General features: G+C 47.9%; 1 protein-coding gene across 1 annotated transcript in view; it reads left to right on the top strand.

Annotated features, from left to right (window-relative positions):
- Positions 1-15,106, top strand: part of Cep97 (centrosomal protein 97kDa) — a 140,593-nt gene that overhangs the window by 97,762 nt on the left and 27,725 nt on the right. The gene's annotated exons all lie outside the window — the stretch shown is intronic.

Genomic DNA, 15,106 nt, shown 5'->3' with positions numbered 1-15,106 from the left:
GCACTCTTCTATTTCATCCGTTTAATCTCTCCGCAACCGCTTCGAGGCGTAGGGGCGCTTGGGGCAAAATATTAGCCAAGCAGATTTTTACTTACCAGTACCGCCGGCCCTCCTTTGTCGGTACGGGTCGAACTGCGCGATGAAGTTGTCAGCAGGGAACTACGTGGCCCCGCTGTAAAATGAGCGCATTGAAATGCGTAGACGTTCATACACTTGTCCAATTGAACATTCTGCTTTGAAATGCGTAGACAGAGCTAATACAAAGTCCTGCCAAGAACATCGTCACTATGGAGCTGAGACTTCTTTTCTCATGATAACTTGTTCCGGACGATCACAATCTCTCTCGTGCCATGAGATAGTGGCCTGCCTTGATATAGCTACAATAAGGAAACGCGGAATGACGTGTCCGCTTGCATGCTCTGAATGCACGTACTTTCATACCGCGCTCGCTTGGGGCTCATGGTTTGGTTTGGTTTAGATTTAAGCAACTCAGGCTACGAGGGGCGCCGGAGTGGAGGTTTGGTTTGGTTTGTAGGGTATAACGTCTAAAAGAGAACCGGGCTGTGAGAGATGCCGTAGTTAAGGACTCTGGAATTTTCAACCACTTGAGTATTCGTGTTTGAATATAGAGTGACACGAACTGATTCCGGTTGTTGTATAACGTTTCGACAACGAAGAAACATTTTCTGGCTACGCCGAACTCCCAGCACTTTAATGTCGACGTTGATGATTTTCCTAACGTTCTTAAATTAATCGGCGCGCATTATATATATAGTTCGTGCTTGTTATATAGTAACCCTACCTTTATGTGCGGCATAATGCGCACCGAATAATCATTTTCATTCCTCACTTTGCGCCAGCCACTCTTCCAGATGGTTTGTTGGTTTATGGGGTAAAATTGGTGTATAGGAAAGAAAAAAAAAATCTGATCGACTTATAGGAAGGGAAAGGCGCGGTAACTGTCTCACTTGTTTTTATGTGGACACCTCAACCGCGCCGTAAGGGAAGGGACGAAGGTGGGAGTGAAAGTGGAAAGAGAAAGAGGAGCCGTAGTGGAGGGCTGCGGAGTAATTTCGACCACCTGGGGATCTTTAACGTGCGCTGACATCGCGCAGCACACGGACGCCTCTTCGTTTCGCCTCCATCGAAACGCAGCCGCCGAGGTGTATAGGAAAGAAAAGATGCAGTATCACACACTTTCTTCGTTGACACCTGAACCGCGCCGTAAGGGAGGGGAGGAAGGCTGAAGTGCCGTACGTAGTGGAGGGCTGCGGAGTAATTTCGACCGCCTGGGGTTCTTTAACGTTCACAGACATCGCACAGCACTCGAGCGCCTTGCTTTTTGCCTCCACCGAAAAGACGAAAAAGCAAGGCGAAGTGCGAGACTTGCATTGCGTTCCCAGCGGACGCTGAGGAACCGCGCAGGTGATCGAAACCAACCCTACGGAGCCATGAGGAACTATGGGAAAACGTAACGTTGGACAAAAGAGTGCTGAAGTGACAGCGGTAGTTACGTAAGCCTAGCTGTACACTGTCACCTTTGCCACAGAGATCGCGAAAGCTATTCTTCGTTAGTACCCCATGTCGAATAAAAAAAAAAAAAAATCGCTGGCGTCGACCGCTTGAAGCCTCGAATGCAGCCTGGAAAAATCACGAGCAAACACATGGTGGGTGGCAGTTGACGGGTCACATGACCTGGCACTGATTGGCCGATGGGCTATGTGGCGTCACAAGATCAGATGATATGGTCGAGTCGGAATGGCAAGGGTGAAAATGAGAATCGAATGCATCTGTACAACCGCTTCTTCGTTCGAAGCCTCGCAAGGTTCGAAAAATCTCGAGCATGCCCCCTGGCGGCTGGTAAATAGTTGACAAGTGACGTCACTGAACACTGATTGGCCGCAGGTTTGCCACAACACTTATTCACAAGCTGGTATATTAGTTTCTCTGTCGTTTCTGTACATATGAGATAGCATAATTACGTAGCATATCTTTAGAAAACTATGCACCCGCGCATGTATGTGCCGCACGAGCTTGATTGATCGTCGTTTTATTCTTTTTTTTTTTTTTTTTTTTCGTTGTATTGTTTTCATTATTTGGCAGCTCGTTCTAGTTCCACGTAATAGGGAATTGGGGGGGGAGGGGCTCCTTGCTTCCCGCATCGGATATGGACGTTGGCGTACTAGTGTTTTCTCGTCCACTGTATGATATCTACCTCTCATTTATTGCGCTTTGTTCCGCGGGCACGCTGCGGTGATGATGGACGGCGAAGAAACAATAAGAAGCACCTTTTGGCGTGGATTAGACACTGTTTATTGTCTCGCTGGCATTTGCCAAATGACAGAGGTCAATAATGCGCAAGAGAGATCGAAATTGGAAGCGAAGGGAAGGTTGCTTTCAGCACACATACCTGGCCTTAGTTGTTTCGAAGTTTGCTCTTTACAATCATTTATTATTTTTCTAAAAGAGGGCGAAGATGGTGAGCGGAGTATGGAAATGAACGAGGAACTAGTCAGAACGATCATCGAGTTTTTCTTTGCCTCTTTGGTCACTTGAGTCTAGAGGAAAAAGAAAGAACATTATGCACAACCTTCTTAATTGCCATTGTTGCTAATCCTGCGAAAAAAGAAAGAGAAGTCCGTCACTTTTAGGTGTCAGGCATGAAATCTGTGTTGCTATAAACGTCTTCATTTATTGCCAGTCGGTAATTTCTCACATGCTGCTTCTCTGACGCTACCCTATGCATCTCTATCTGTCGTGAAACAATTCCAGCGCAGTATAACAAATCACCTCGTTCGCTTTACTGATGTTCTTGTCATTGAGTTTGTTTTCTCGGTGCTTTTTGTCTTGACTTTGTTTTTGTTTGGCTTATTTGTTGTGCTTCCGACGTGCGAACAGATGCAGCTTTTGTAACAAGCCCGTTCATGCCGATAACTCGTCGCTATCCTCCGAGCGGGTGCATGCATCCTCATTACTCGGCTGATCGTCACGTGCATATTCGGGGCTTCTAGTGGCATGGCACACTTGTTTTTGTTTGTTTTTGCCCCTGTTGCCATTATCTCGCTGGTGGCCGAAGAAAAAAAAAAAATCAGCGCATGTGCGAAGTAACATCTCCCATGCCTAAAGTGGAAAGTTAACCCGCCGAGGTGGCGCAGTGGTTACGGCGCTCGACTGCTGTTCCCAAGGGCGCGGGATCGAATCCCGGCCTCGACGGCAGCTTTTTAGCAAGGCGCCCGTGTGCTGTACGATGTCAGTGCACGTTAAAGAACCCCAGGTGGTCGAAATTTCCGGAGTCCTCCACTACGGCGTCTCTCATAGCCTAAGTCACTTTGGGACGTTAAACACCACAAACCAAACCTAAAGTGGACAGTTAGGCTCTAGAGCCGAGTACATGGACTATCGCCTTCCATGTAGTCTTTCGAGCCCCCCGCCCCACCCCCCTCTCATTATCGTCTTTATCGCGATACTCATTACGTTATTTGCTAGATAAAGGACTCTCTATCAGCGCCTCTAATTAGTGACGCGGTTTTTCGCAGTTATCGCACAGGATCATCGGAAAACCGTCTGGCACCGCTACTTCCATTTCCAACTTTCTGCGGTTAGAAAGCACATTTGTGCATATATGCTATATGTCCTGTCAGGCTGATAATGCCTTAGACACTATAGAGCAGTGAGCATGGGAAAGATATGGGAGGCAGCACTGCCGAGCTCGGACCTCGAGGACGAGCAAGCCCTCGTGGAAAGATCCCGGACAAAGGACCTGACCAGCGTCCTCACAATTTCTATTCCCTTTTTCTTTGAAATAAATTAACATTTTCATAATAATCACCTCCCTGCTCAATTGTTGTATCGCAGTCGCTACGTTGGTGTTACCTTTTTCCGCTAATTTACTTGCGTTTGCAACATTGCTGATTATACTATGTCATCGCGATACCGCCGAGAAGTTTGCTGTACTCTGCCTCATGTGACTAGGTTTTTCGTGACTACGCTGTAACACTTCTGTGATGGGCTAGAGGTGAGCTTTTCCGGCGCGTCAAAGAACGGGTCTGAAGTGAACCTACTTGAATGCTCTCTAAGGTGCGTCTTGACCGCGAGCGAACTACGGAGCATGGCTTTGTACACCGCGCTATCAGATTTTCCCATGACTCCTTGCGTATCCCTTGCACCTCACCCATTGTCGTGTACTTCGCCACGAGTGACCTGGTTATTAGTGCAAGCTTTCGAATCCCTCGTTCCCACTTCATGAACTCTCTTTCTCTGCCGCCCCTTGAAATCCGTTTTGTTACCCCCTTACGGGCAAGGTCACGTGTTTTCTCTCGTGCAAGTCGTGTTCCAGTTCTAATTTTCCTCTCCGTAGCTCGCCGTGGTACGCTAGATCGAAATTCATTCTCTTTCCTTAAGCTCATTCCTTTCGTTTTGTTTTTGAAGATTCTTGCAGAAATACACGCGCTCTATGCAAAAGTGGCCTGAACAGAACACTCAAATTCAAAAAAAGAAAAAGACAATTTTTGTCTCTTCCAACAGCGACTAAAGAAAGCGCTTCCGTTGTTTTCTCTGTCAAATTTGTGCATTGTTGCAGAGCACGTTATAATGCGCGCCGAAACCTTGGAACAGGACTTGCAATTTTTTGCACCTCAGCTCCACCGAAATGTGTGCACACGAGGGTGCGCATACCGTGGCACGGCGCTGACAGCGCCGACGCTGAGCGCCGATGCCCAGGATATGTTGTTGGAGTTGGGCTTACGCAACCAGGGATGCAGTCAGCTGAGCGGAACCGTTTTCGGGAACTTATTTCTCACGAGGAAAGCCTGAGGCTATTGAGTGGGGAGAGGGGATAGGGATGTGGGGTTGATGACTAGCTATCTTTTTTTTTCTTTTTTTTTTCCCCAATCGCATGCTTGTTCGAAGGTGGTATATAGCATCGCTTTGCCCCTCTGGCTTAATTTCTGTTCGAAATGCGTAGCTATATCTGGCTTTGTGAAGTGATTATATACATGACGCCAGGGAAATGGGTCGCGCAGTCTAGGGACTCTAGCGCAGTCACATATCACGTAGTGTATTCCTCAATTGACTGCTATTTTTATGGTCCATATTTTTATGCATGCAAATGTTACTTTTTTTTTTTCTTTCGGATGCCTGGGTACTCTATTTTGTGCATTTATTGCATGGGCCGAAACATAGCAGCTTGCTAAGGGCCTAGATGCTTTTGTTAACCGTTTTTCTTTGTTTTTGTTTTTTTTGTTGTTGTTGTAAATATTTTTCCTAAAGTAAATGAATTGAATTGAGGTAACACCCGTACCTGCTCTCATGATGTGGTATGTGGTAATGATCGATCCACCTGCAGGCGCTTCTGCAGCATTCTGCCTTGTCGAAATAGGGCTTTCGGGGTTTGAACCCGTGACCTTGGACTCAGCGACCCGAGCGTAACAGTCATCTGTTGTTGGGCGAGTCGCTTTTGTGCTTGAGGCGTCGTATAGTATAGCGTTACCTTTAGTATAGTTTTTTGCCCCTGATCAGGAAGTCAGTTATGTGCGACCTCTATCCAAGTGCTGCTTCCCTAAAATCCAAATTATGTTGCTTCCGCGCATAAAAATCCGCGAATTTCTCAGATATACTTATATGTCATTGTGCGTGCAGTGCTTGTTCTCTCAGGGGCTACATGTCAGCCTGCATGACGATTTCTATTATCAGCAATGAATGAAACGCGGACAAGAGAACTGAAATGCTAACGCAAATACAAGATTAGCTCTTGGCTAGGAAACACGGCAAGATTCGTTAAAACTTCTCATTCTGCTGTTTGCGTTTCGACTGTTGTATTCCAGATGAAATTGTCGCTGATAGTAGACGATCATTCCACAGGCAAGTAATGAACAGTAATGTGTGCACAAAAACAATGATACCAATTTCGCTATTCACAGATTACAACGTTTCGGAATAGTAAAACAAGTCAGTAGTAATAGCGAGAAAAAGGTGGTCCCAGTTTTTTTTCCGCGTGTTGTATGCGCCACGGAATCGGCAACATTGTGCTTATGGTCCAATCTCAAATATATATGTATGCATGAAAATGGGACTAGCAACTTCACTGCCCAGTTTGTCATGATGATAATCCTTACGAGAGAGTTTTTTTCGATGGGATGCTAGTGATGTCGAGCCTTAATTTCATGATTGATGCGCCTAATGTTCAATGAAAGCCTGAGATTGTGAAGCGTGCCGCTATATTTAGTCTGGTGGGTCGCTCCTAATTGAAAACTAAGACTTATTCCCGGACTGCCAAGTTGAGGCTACTGTAATTGCGTTGCTTCTTTTCATGGACGAAATTCTTGCCCGTGCCTTGAACTGTCGCTAGCTTTTGCGCATCGCAAGAGCTAAGCTCCAATGCTTCCAAAAGAGGGGGCCGTAAAAGTGTTGCAGCAACAAAACGACCCTTAGTAGAGATGCGCCATCACGTGTGAGCGACATATGTGATAACGGCTCCTCAATGATATAGACGAAGTCAGCGACTATGTTTGCTGTGGCGCGCGATAGCGATGCGGAACCATGGGCAGTCGCTGCATGTTTTCACAGTCTCATCAAGTGCGCGAGACATTGAAACAGGATTATTTGTGCGCAAGCTTCACTGAAATGCTAACGCAAATACAAGATTAGCTCTTGGCTAGGAAACACAGCAAGGTTGGTTAAAACTATTAGCTTCTCATTGTGCTGTTTGCGTTTCGACTGTTGTATTGTTGAGACACCTGCATAATATATATGAATTCATCATCGACAGATCGGCGACTTCTAACTGGCTCTCGTCTCTGTAATATTGATAAGCTTGAGTTAATCACTGAATGACTTTCGCCTGTTTTGGCAGTCAGCTGCAGTGCATAAAGTCGTTTGTTTGTCGGTTTTCAATGCCACGTTAGCCGGTGAGGTACTTTATGCAAGTGGGGTGCATTTTGTTAGGTATATTTTGCCGGTTAGGCGGAGCACTGGCCCGTGGTGTTGTTTTTCACTGGCCCGACGAGAAGCAGCCATTCACAACAGTTCAAGATGATTGCCTCGAATAGCCCATGCGTATAAAATAAAATGTAATGCACAACTTGGTTTCAGCGTAACGTGGGGTTCGTCTTTTCAAGGATTCTGGTCACGATGGATGCTGTTGCGATTGATTACGTGTGTTGACGTTGCGCATGAAAACCGGCGAAGTTTTTCTTAGTTTTTTTTTTTTTTTCGGTAGCATGTAATTGAAAAGGGTGTATAAATCACCACTTGGTCTTATGGTTTATGGGGTTCTACATTCGAAAGCGACTCGGGATATGAGGGACGCTGAGTGGAGGACGGCGGAAATTTCGCAGTATATCACACAGTACACGGACGCCTATATAGCTTTCTGCCTCCATAAAAAAACGACCTCCGTTGAGATCATCAGTCGAGCGCTCTAACAACTGAACTACAAGAACACACGTCAGATTATCCGGTATAGTGTTACTAGGCGACGAGGATTTCATGGGGGCGCTCCCACTGCTTGCTCCTTTCTGAATAGCGAGCGATGTTGTTGTATTCACCCATTTCATTTCGTTACCCTTGCGAGACTCCATGAATTAGGGCGCTTAGATGCCCTCGGGGTGAGAGAGGGCATCTAGGCACCTTGCCCTGAATAAATGACCAGGAAGATGGAGACAGGAATGAAATATATATATGGCTCCTCTCGCACTGGGGAGGGCAGAACCCCGTGATATAGGAAAGTTCTGTCCAGAAAATGCATTCGCACAGACAGTGACTCTTTCCGTTTCTTCTCTTCTTTCATTGCGGAAGATTAATTGTTCCCGGGGAGCACTTCGCGATGACACCGCCGCTGAAGAATGTGAGGAGGGAGGAGAGAATGAGACACGACCTGGATTCTTTTCGTTGCGTTTTTCTTTTTTCTTTCTCCCTAGTTCTTGAAGGCCCAGTGCGCATTGCGTAAACGCGGAGCGCGTGCGGTGTCGTCGCTCTGAACCGTTCAGTGGCGGAGCTGGACGTTCGCGTTTCCCTGGCTTCCCGGCGGGCTTCGTGCGCATTTCGGCCCGATTTGCCCCGGCACCTTGTGGCTTCTTGCCTGGGCTGTGTGTCGGCCGTGCTCGTAAAAAATCGATTCTCGAAGAACTTCGAGTGCTGGCTGTACTGCTGGACCTAGTTTTTTTTTCACATCGCCGTTATTCAGCTTTCGACTTCAATCCCCTCCTCGAGATGAAATACAGCACGTATCGTAATTTCGTGTCATTGATCGATACACCGCAGTGAAGAGACTGATAGAGAGAGAGAGAGAGAGAGAGAGAGAGAGAGAGAGAGAGAGAGAGAGAGAGAGAGATTTTGTATTCCATATGTCCGTGTCGCTGATCCGTGTGACCAGTCCGCGACTCCGCAGTTTAAAGGACAAAACAATATGCATCTGTCGTGACGCTGGGGCTATGGCGACCCGGCCTTCACTTGGTAGCGTGCAGAGACTCCGGGTTGAAGAAGGACTGAATCTTCGAAGTTGGTAAAATATGTACAAGCAGGTTTACTGGCACTTTGAGAAAACGTATTTACAAGAATATTTACATGAAGAAGAAGGGTACATCAGCAAAATGACAAGCGTTAAGAGTTCATAGCGAGAAGCGACTGGATGAGCCGTTTACCCAGGGCCCAGAGCGACATTTCGTGCTCTGCAGCGTCCTTAAAAACCCCCTATGTCCAGCCCCTCTCTGAAGATGCTGACCAACCAAATCCAGGGCACGCCCCTCAGGTATCGGCATCCAATCGAACACATCACTGCACTGATGGTCTGAAGCACTGACTGGTCCGGCATTCATTCGTTGGGCGTGATCACTTGTTGGCGGGAAAAGCTTGGGAACGGCGAGGAGAGGAGGTACATTTCTATTCTTCAGCAAAGAAACCACAGGCTGGTTCTGGGGGTTTTACTTCTCAGAAACCCGAGTGCACGTGGCGCCGCATAGGGCTCCCAACATGGTCCCTTTTCGACAATTGCAAATCTTTCCTGCATTCCCGGGAAATCACTTAATGGCCGTATGAGTCATGCTCTTCTCTTGTCCTGCACGTCAGCGGACATGTCACTCTGTCGTCTCCTTTGGATAGGAGGCATTCATCACTGGAGGATAGCACTTCTCGACTGGAAGGGTGAACAAAAGAAAGCACTTCCTGCTATTTCCCGCAGGGGGACGTTTCTTTGTGTTTTTCCAGACGTTCTCTTGACAGGGCCAATTTGGCATTTGCAGGTTGTCCACAAAGCAAAACATGCTTACAAAACAGGATTCCTGGAAACAGGCTCACTTAGAGCCAATGGACCATCACCACATATTCACAAAACTTTTCCATGCCCACAGGCGAACAATAGAGCGCGCAAATGCGGATGCTTGGTCGTAACAGCCTCCTCCCCCGCCAGAAGAGACTCGGAGGGCAGCAGCCGCAGCTGCTGCATGAAGAGACGACTTAATGGCCTGCACGTGAACGCTTGAAGCTCGCTGTTGCATGTCGCGTTGTCTTGATTGTTGTAGGCCAAATTGCTTGAGCTATCTGAAACTCAACCACATGTCGAAGCAAGCACTCGGCTCCCGTCTGAAGAGACCAGGTCAAAAGAAAACTGCCATTGTTGTTCGAGAAAAGCCCACTCTCAAGACGTTCAGGACCCACGTATGCCTCGAAAACCAAACGTGCTGCTTTACATAGTCATCTATATTCAAGCGCACGAAAAAAAAAAAAAAAACCTGATTATCAATTTGGATACATGGTGAGGAACATCTCGGACCGCTTAGAAAGAGCGGCTAAGCGCGTCCGCATTCCCATTTAACTTCCCCTTTTTGTATCTTATTTCAAAATTGTACTGCTGTAAAATCAAGCTCCACCTAAGAAGGCGACTGTTCTTCGATGTCGCAGTTTGCAGCCAAGCCAGGGGACAATGGTCCGTCTCTACGGTGAATTTGGCCCCTCCAAGATAGCACTGCAATTTTTGAATGGCCCATACAATGCAAGCGCATTCCTTCTCTGACGCGCAATAAGCCCTCTCTCTAGAACTCAGTTTTCTGCTCAAGTAGAGCACGGGGTGCTCATTACCGTCGTCATCTCTCTGGCAGAGAACAGCACCTAACCCTCGATCACTGGCATCACACTGGACCGTGAATTCTCGGCCATAGTCTGGAGCTCGCAATACCGGACGGCTAATCAGCACAGCCTTCAGGTTTACGAAGGAGGCTTCCTTTTGTTCGTCCCAGACTACATTTGTCGGTTCTGTCTTGCGGAGAGCGTCGGTCAGAGGGCTAGCCAAAGCTGAATAGTTAGGGATGTAGTGATTGTAGTACCCAGTCAGACCCAGGAATGCTCGAATTTCCGTCTTCGTGCTCGGCCGCGGGTAGTCTGCTACCGCAGAAATCTTAATCTCGCTGGGTTTCCTGAAACCTTGACCTACATTGTGACCCAAGTAGTCCACGGTCGCCCTTGCCAGGCAACATTTCTCGGCCTTTACGGTTAGTCCAGCTTGACGCAAAAGGCTCAGTACAGCTCTTAGATGTACCATATGGTCCGCCCATGAGTCGGAAAAAACCGCAATGTCGTCTAAATAAGGCACCGCGAATGTTTCACACCCCTTTAAAACCCTATCCATGAGTCGGGAAAAACAAAATGGAGCATTTTTGAGCCCGAAACTCATCATTGTTGGCTGGTAGCTGCCCGTCGGAGTGACGAAAGCCGCGTATCTGCTGGCGCGTTCAGTGAGCGGTACTTGCCAGTATCCTCGAGTAAGGTCCAGCGTAGTCACATATGCCGCTCTACTGACCTGTTCTACTCTCTCCTCAATATTCGGAATAGGATACACTTGATCCCTGGTGAGAGAATTTAGCTTTCGGTAGTCTACCACAGGCCTAGGGTCTTTACCTGGAGCTTCTACTAAGATCATAGGCGAAGCATAATCGCTTTCCGAGGGTTTTATTACTCCCAATTCCAGCATGCGAGTTACTTCCCTATCCAGAATTTCTCTTTGCCTTGGAGAAAATCGGTAGCACCTTGATCGCACTGGCACGTCTGAAGTCAGCTCAATATCGTGCTCAGTCAAATCAGTTCTGCCTGGCCTGTCCACGAAGCAGGCCTCAAACTCTGTTATTATCTCGCCCAGATCGGACAGCTGGGATTTCTTTAGTTCTCCTCTCTGCTCCGTCTTTTTGAGAAGCTCCTGAGCGTTGCTTCCTTTTCCGCTGAGGCAAATCAAGTTGTCCCCCATCTCCTCGGGAAGGTTTAACGTTAGATTTACCACGGCTTCCCTCTGCACATAAGGCTTCATAAGATTGCAATGATAAATGCGCACTTCTTTACGCCTACCGGGAATTTTCACTGCGTAGTTAGTGTTAGAAAGCTTTGCAACGACTTCAGCCGGTCCTTCCCACTGTACTTCGAGCTTATTCTGCCTTGAACTTCTCAGCAACATCACCTGGTCCCCGATACAAAACGTCCTTTGACGGGCTGACTTATCATAGTACACCTTGGAACGAGCCTGGGCTGACTTCATGCTGGCCTCAACGAGTTCCTTAGTGTTATGTAAGCGATTCAAGAGGTTCAGAATGAATTCTACTACTGTTGGGTCTTCTCCGCGCCCCTCCCAGGCTTCGCGCACCATTCGCAAAGGTGAGCGCAGTGACCTTCCGTACACCAACTCGGCTGGGCTAAATCCAGTGGATTCGTGCGGCACTGACCGCAAAGCGAAAAGCGCTGCAGGCAGGCAGGTATCCCATTCGCGCTTGTTTTCATAGCACAGTCCCCTCAGGACTCGTTTGAGAACAGAGTGCCATCTTTCTACGCTGTTGCTCTGCGGATGATGGATCGAGCTATGCACTACCTTAATGCCGCATCGCTCGAGAAATGAGGTGGTGAGGACACTCGTGAAAACGCTACCCTGATCACTTTGTACCTCGGAAGGGAATCCAACTCGTGCAAACACTGACAGCAGCGAATCCACTACACTCTCGGACGTCACCTCGCGCAGCGGAACAGCCTCTGGAAACTTTGTGGCTGGGCATAACATAGTGAGGATATAACGGTACCCTGACTCGGTCACAGGAAGTGGCCCAACTATATCTATTACTAACCGGTGAAACGGCTCGGTAATGATTGGTACTAACACCATGGGAGCTTTCCACTTATCTTGCGCCTTTCCAACCCGCTGGCACGTGTCGCATGACCGTACAAAATTTTCCGTGTCCTTAAAACATCCAGGCCAATAGTATTCTTGCAACAGCCTCTGCTTTGTTTTCTTTATTCCAAGGTGACATGACCACGAGCTGCCATGGGAAAGTCGCAGTAAGTCTCCGCGGTACTTTTGGGGAACGACTAATTGGTCCCGCTCTACTCCGCGCTTATCCTTGAATAAGCGATACAGCACTCCCTTTCTCATCTCGAAAGAAATATTGTTTGCTGTCTTAGTGGCGCGGTGGCGCTCCCTTATCTCCTGTATATTGGGATCATTGGCTTGCTCTATAGCTAAGTCCTCTCGGGTTCCACTTAAAAGTCTCGTGAGATTACTAGACACTGGCGGCAAGAGGTTACTCTCAAGAACGTCCTCATTCCGCGTCTCATCAAGCTCACTTTCAAGTTGACTTATCTGAGATGCCTCGCTCTCAAAGTTTTCTGACCTGCTATCTTCCGCATTTACCATTGTTTTAACTGCCGTTTCCTCCGCTGTGGATTTTTCTGGAATGAGCAGTGTAGCTAGTTCTCGCGCCTTTGAACGTGTTAAGGCTTGCACAACTCTGTCTCCGAAAAGGATGCCCCTCTTTCGCAGCAGCATGTCCGATTTGTTGGAGAACAAATACGGATAGCACTTAGGAAGCTTTCCTGAAACGGCAGCCTCGGTTGTTAATTCGCCGAAAGGGCCCTCGATGACCACGTTCGCGATCGGCAAGCACACACTCTGTTCCTCAACTACCTGTCGGATCCATGCACACTGTCCTGTATAGTCGGAAGGCGATACATACGCCGGATGGACAACATCCATCGTTGCGGCCGAATCGCGCAGTACCTTGCAAGGCTTCCCGTTGACTACTAGGTCATGCAGGTAGGGTTCTAAAAGCTGCATATTTTCATCGCAGTCCCTGACATACGAGAAAGCAATCTTTTCTTTCCGGCAGTTGACGGCAATGTGACCCTGCTCATTACACCTAAAGCATGTGAGCGGCTTCCTAGCCTCAAGCTTATTCTTTGTGTTCTGCACGTTGGTCACTTCCCCACTTTTCTCACTGCCGTCTTTTCTAGGGCGTTTGCCTGAAGAAGCCTTCCTTTCTTCGTTTGCAAATCTAGCAAAGTGCCTTTTCTGACGGTTATTCACCCTCAACTTGGGATTGCGGAGCCTATCCACTGCTGGGTTGCTGAATTGTCGGCGCGAAGCATACTCCTCAATAAGTTCGGCAGCTTCAGTTGCCGACTTAATTTCGCCTCGGTCCTGTAACCAATTTCTTTCTTTTTCTGGGAGGCAGTTATAAAACTGCTCCAAAAGAATTCGCTCGACTACAGCGTCCCTATCACTGTAGGAATCAGTGCTCTTTAGCCACTCGCCCAAATTGACTCTTAAATTGTATAGGAATTCAGGGTAACTCTCGTCCCTGGACTTAGTAGCGTTCCGAAAACGTTGTCTGAACGCCTCGGCGCTAAGCCTATACTTTCTCAGAAGGCAAGCTTTGACCTTCTCGTAGTTGTCCGCGTCCTCCTTGCTTAGCCGCGCGACAACCTCCGCTGCCTCGCAGGGCAGAACCGTCAATAATCTCTGAGACCAAGTGTCTCGCTGGAAGGACAGTTTTTCGCAGGTTCGCTCAAAGTTAGCCAGATACAGACCGATATCCCCTGATATCACATATGGCTGCATGTACTTTGACATCTTGAAATCTGCCTCCTTGTTGAGAAGAGGTACCGCTAGCTGGGGACAATTGCCCGACCTCTTGCTCAACTCTAGTTCTAATTTCCGGAGCTCAATTTCTTGGTCCAGCTTTTTTGCTTCTCTTTCACGCTTCTTTTCCTCTTTTTCCCACTCACGTTCGCGCTCCCTTTCCTCTTTTTCCCTCTCAAGTTCACGCTCACGCCTCTTTTCCTCTTTTTCCCGCTCTTTCTGCTCTTTTTCCCGCTCCTTCTGCTGTCTGAGCTGTTCCTTTTTTTGACCGATGAGGTTCCATGCTTCACTGAGCTCCTCATCATCGGCTCCCAAATCTGTGATTGCCTTTATAATCAAAGGTTTTCGTGCCAAACCACTTGTATCAATTCCCAATTCCTCACACAATTGCAACAGTTCCGGTTTCTGCAGCTTTTGTAGGTCCATGATCGCTCCGAGTGTCGGCTACTTCCAAAACAACAGTGCAAACTACCAAACCTAAAGGCGTTTCCACACTCTCTTTACCAGTTCTAAAATCTAACCCTGTTCTAGAACCTGGTCCACATCAGAAGAAAAGCCAAGCACTCACCCACACATGCGATCGATGTTCCGAGCTGCCCTCTTGTTGGCCGATTGTTGCTCCTGCTTGTTGCTTGAGATGCCACCTCCGATCACAAGGTGTTGTGGCTTGTAGCTTCAGATCCACCTCCAATCACCAGATGTTGTGGCTTGTAGATTCAGATCCCACCGCTGGTCACCAGTTGTCGTGACGCTGGGGCTATGGCGACCCGGCCTTCACTTGGTAGCGTGCAGAGACTCCGGGTTGAAGAAGGACTGAATCTTCGAAGTTGGTAAAATATGTACAAGCAGGTTTACTGGCACTTTGAGAAAACGTATTTACAAGAATATTTACATGAAGAAGAAGGGTACATCAGCAAAATGACAAGCGTTAAGAGTTCATAGCGAGAAGCGACTGGATGAGCCGTTTACCCAGGGCCCAGAGCGACATTTCGTGCTCTGCAGCGTCCTTAAAAACCCCCTATGTCCAGCCCCTCTCTGAAGATGCTGACCAACCAAATCCAGGGCACGCCCCTCAGGTATCGGCATCCAATCGAACACATCACTGCACTGATGGTCTGAAGCACTGACTGGTCCGGCATTCATTCGTTGGGCGTGATCACTTGTTGGCGGGAAAAGCTTGGGAACGGCGAGGAGAGGAGGTACATTTCTATTCTTCAGCAAAGA

The sequence above is a fragment of the Amblyomma maculatum genome, chromosome 1 (genome assembly GCF_055883805.1).
Source record: "Amblyomma maculatum isolate TAMU_Amacu chromosome 1, ASM5588380v1, whole genome shotgun sequence".
In the NCBI taxonomy this organism is placed as follows: domain Eukaryota; kingdom Metazoa; phylum Arthropoda; class Arachnida; order Ixodida; family Ixodidae; genus Amblyomma; species Amblyomma maculatum.
The sequence above is the reverse complement of the archived record's forward strand: the minus strand, read 5'-3'. Positions and strand labels throughout refer to the sequence as shown.